General features: G+C 31.2%; 1 long non-coding RNA gene across 4 annotated transcripts; it reads left to right on the top strand.

Moving 5' to 3' along the window:
- The first annotated feature begins 388 nt into the window (after nucleotides 1-388).
- On the top strand, nucleotides 389-4,038 carry LOC126839641 (uncharacterized). Of its 4 annotated transcripts, none has more exons than XR_007685932.1 (8): nucleotides 391-800; nucleotides 877-1,004; nucleotides 1,073-1,238; nucleotides 2,112-2,271; nucleotides 2,333-2,489; nucleotides 2,571-2,957; nucleotides 3,023-3,413; nucleotides 3,490-4,038. It is a non-coding gene; the product is annotated as an uncharacterized LOC126839641 (long non-coding RNA). The 4 variants fall into 4 exon arrangements; XR_007685930.1 differs by having other exon boundaries at nucleotides 392-800; nucleotides 2,565-2,957; XR_007685931.1 differs by having other exon boundaries at nucleotides 389-800; nucleotides 1,051-1,238; nucleotides 2,333-2,957.
- Nucleotides 4,039-4,567: the final 529 nt, after the last annotated feature.

Raw genomic sequence — 4,567 nt, 5'->3', positions numbered from 1 at the left:
TTAACACAATTGCAAGTGGATTTGCGACAAATATTAAATGGGCAGATATGTAATGAGTACTTTTCATTTAACATTTTTTCTTCAAAATTTATACTGTGATAATTATAACGATCCAATTACTTTTCAATTCGCTATAGTTATTCTCATAATATTATATCATTTAATTTTGTAAATTACGGACAATAATTAATTTTTCTTAAATGTTTTAGTACGTAGTTCATATTTTAAAATATTTTTTGTTCAAGCATCCACACTTGTGTTGTAAGTGCGATGTGAATTTTAAAAGTGGAAACGTGAATTAAGAGTATGTAATTTCAACGTTAAGAAACTTGTTTGTTTACTCGGATGAATGGTGTTATCATGACTAAATTATGCAATGGGTGTTATCACAATGTATTACGATTTACCACTATTGTGTGTAGTACAGGTAGATAGCGTAACCTGTAACCTTGGGTATAGTATACTACGCCCATTGATGAATTAGTCTGGTAGAGGGGTATGCATTCACAATCGTATTTGTGGTCACAACATAATATAGTAAACAACGTTACTATGTTCAGGTATACTACACTACGCGTTAGTACAGAAGTCACAAGCATGACTCATCAAAATTCTATAGTTTCTTCAAAATTTTCGTTATTTTGTTAGGTTACAGTAGTGGCGTCGTACTCCATACTGGTGTCGGGGCGAGGCCCGACCACATTTTTAAGACTTCGACGCCACTGTTATGTAACCCAGTGGCATCAAATATAATTTATTTGCTAATGTTTTTTTTTCTTGCTCCTGGATCTTATTGAAATGTAAGTAATGTACTATTTAAGGATTAAAAAGTAGTAAGAAAAATTTTTTTTTAAAAGTATTATTCGTGTTTCTTAGTCTAATTGGAATGGTGGTTGGTGTTCAAGATGATCAATTATAACATGCGACATATTTATAAAAATTATGTTCAACAAATGCACCAATTACCGTTGCATAAATGCAAATTGTCTATTGCTGATTTTATGGTAATTTAAAGTATCCACATCATGTATTATAAAATATTTGATTTAGATTTAACCTTACTTTATTGTAGGGGGCGAGGTCCCATTTGCCTTCTAATATAGTTTGCATTGGCATGCCCCATTTTTCTGAGACACCTCAGGATGTCACCATCTTCATTGAGCTGCTCAATAGCAATTCTTAATATAAGGGTGTTCGCTGCGCGGTTGGCTATTGTTAATTGATCTCTTACCTGCAAAGTAAGTATAAAGTTTTAAAAACTCGGTACATACTTAGTCACTTATTTTTTTTTTTTATGAAAACTGAAAAAATACCTTTAAGTCTTTGCTTGCCTGGATCATTTCCACATAGTATTGGTTTTCCAATATCCTGAGTTTTTCTGTAACAAATAATAACTAAGTTAAGGTAAAAACATAAAAATCCAAGCATAATGTCCAACAAGTCGGATGAAATTTATATTTTTTTTATAGATGAGACTTGAATTACTACCACTATTCAAATTCCAATAGTGCAAGAATGTTCTATAACATAATTACTAGTCAATGGTCTGTTTTTAGCTGTATTATTAGTGTAGTTAGTAATTTTTATTTTTTAATAAGCTACACATAGAATAATCATATTTTTCTTAAAGGAAATTGTATCTTACAAATTAAATTACTATCAAAAATTCAATTTGATCTTAATTTTTCTAAACTACGCTAAATTTTTCAACAAATCTAATTTAAATTCATGGAATGTGTTGATGTTTTTCAACTTTTCAAAAAAAAAGAATTATACATATACATAATTGTTAAAGATTAGTTGAAGTTGTTAAATACATAATTGTTTGTTAAAGATTGTTAAAAGGCATTTAGAAAATAATAGAACATTGTTGTACTGGCTAGTGTAATTCAACATTTGGTCCCATTTGGAAAAAAAATGTTGACATACACTTAATAGGTTTAAAAATGGATTTGTTTATGTAAGGATAAAAATATTTTTTAACAGAAAATCTATTAAAAGATAAATTTGTTACGTTTACTGATATATGTGCTATAAATTTCAAGTAACTCAATATTATTATTACTGTTTAATTATAATAAAGAAAACTTAATTAAATATTTTTTCTTTAGTATTTATTTTCTTACGCAAGAAGTCCCAGATGTTTGGATGGGTTCCAAAGAATCGTTTAAGCTGGTTGTGGAAACTCTCCAAATAATTATTAGTGCGGATATCACACCCAAAGACACTAATAAAATGGGGTCCAACCTGAACCATCCAAAAGTTATAAATGTATCTATAAACAGTAAAAAGTAATAACACAGTTAACTAATTTCTAAATATATCATTTTAGGAAGTGTGTAAACATTCTAAGTCATACCCTTTCAGAAATGTCTCCATTTGGTGGTAGATTTCAGGAAACTCTTGCGCATATTCTAAAATACGCTGGTATCCATCTACCATTGAAAATTCAGGACAATTTTCCTGTCCTCTCATGGCTGGCAAATGAGGTAATGCTAAAACCTAAATAAAATATAATATATAAAAACATTGTGGCAATTATAATTTATTAATGGTAAGTAAAGAAATAGTTAATTACCATTCGGAGGACTCGGGCAGCTATCGGATTAGTGGTCATCAAGTTATACACCGAGTTGTATTTTCGGCGACAATACCTTACAACGGCCTAAGAAAAACAGATTATGAACCAATGATATAATATTTGTCATCTATGAAATGGTATCAGTTATTACTTGAGTGTAATGAAACCAGCAACACTGTAGTCTGCTCTCTGGAAACACCACATGATGCGCGTTCATCAGGGCACGTTCATAATCAGTTATTATGGTCAACTGGTCGTAGTTTAACGGAAGCATGGTGCGGACCACTCTGAAGAACTCTATGTATGTTTCTTCAGTTGCACTTGACAATAAAGCGTATACCAATGGAAAAGACTGTAGATAAAACAATGGAGGAAGGTGAATGAAAAGATATAAATTTATAATAAAACCAATTTCTTTTTTAACTTACGACATTTTTGTAGATGACCTGAAATGTCATGAATGTGCCCTGTCGAAGTTGTTTTGGCATGCTTGGTACTGTTTTAAAAGTACCTTCACATCCTGCTATTGTCACATTCTGGAACTGCTCCTCAAAAGCTTGTATGAAGTTCAAGTTCGCAAAAATAATTCCTACAACATTATTTTGCACGGTAATCGATTGCTGAAACAGTTGTGATGGTTCCTCTTGAATGGTGGTCCGATACGCAACATTCGCATCTAAGTCCAGTAACTCTACTAGCTCTTCAATAGTCTGCGGTGTTGGTGGTCTTCGCAGTATTTTCATCTTCTTGCATCTCTCTCGGGCCTGCTGAAAAGTGTAGCTAAAGCTACCACGAGGATGGCTGCAACAATATAGTAATATGTTAAGTACAGGTAACACAATTTACTGATGGGTTATTTATTTTGTATGTCACAAGTTTCCTTACTATATAATCTCCTCATTATACAGCTGTCTGGTGGGCACTGCAATATCAGAGACTAACCCAATTACTCTTCTGCCTATATCTCTTCTTAAGAATGGTGCTTCCAAGTCTTGCTGTACAGGAAGGTGATTGTGTCCCTCATGTTGAAGTTTAATATGGTTGTTTGCATCGTCAAGTATGATTGTAGCCTTGGCAGGACAGTAATCATCGGCCTTCTTATTACGTTGCTTTTCGCACACCAAATACCTAAGAAAAAAGGTAAAGCTTTTAATAAACATTTACAATTTTGTGATGTTGTATACTAACATTTTGTTGCGGTATACACTTTTTTTATAGTATTTATAGTACAAATTATCTATGTATACATCGGACTTATTGTGCACTCCGGGTACTTTTTTGTATGTATCTGGTCTTTGAATTTCTAAAAAAAAATAGATTTACAAATAAATATAAAGTTAACATGTTATTTCCACTAAATATTTATTACCGATAGCCGGTTGATCTTCATCATCTTCGTCTGAAAGCATGTCATCTGCAATCAGAACTAAAATCAAGTTTATATATTAATAATATTGTGAGCCAAATTTAAATATTTTGATCAAAATTTCATGTAAAGTGTTTACATTTTCATTATAATAATTTTTTCTACAATTTTACATTTTAGATGATAAAAAAGATGTTAATTTGTAAACAAGTAATAAAAGCATAACGATCATAGAAGTTTTTTTTGCATATAGTTATTAATTACCTTCATCAAATTCGTCTTCAGAAGCCGAATTGTCTTGCACTACAACTAATTAAATAATAATGTATTAGATAATTTAAAAGTATGCATTAACAGTAAGATATGTTACAAAAAAATATAATATGATATACGCTTTAATTGACATGGCAAAACTAAAAGGAGTGATTCCTAAGATAAAATGTTTTGATAATTACTTGGAATGTAGTAATTATGGTCGATTAGGTGCTCAGGAACAGCAATTTCATCCTCTACTCTATTGTAATTGTGATCATTTGCATCAACAATTTGAACAGCATTGATGTCCTCGTGTACAATTCCATTATTGTTAGCCATAACTACTCCGTGAAAAACAAATCTAA

Source organism: Adelges cooleyi, unplaced genomic scaffold, assembly GCF_023614345.1.
Source record: "Adelges cooleyi isolate 19-005CV unplaced genomic scaffold, UGA_ACOO_1.1 ACOO_flye_CR_arks_rails_tigmint_CR_PRNA_307, whole genome shotgun sequence".
NCBI lineage: Eukaryota > Metazoa > Arthropoda > Insecta > Hemiptera > Adelgidae > Adelges > Adelges cooleyi.
This window is presented reverse-complemented; position numbering and strand designations above follow the sequence as displayed.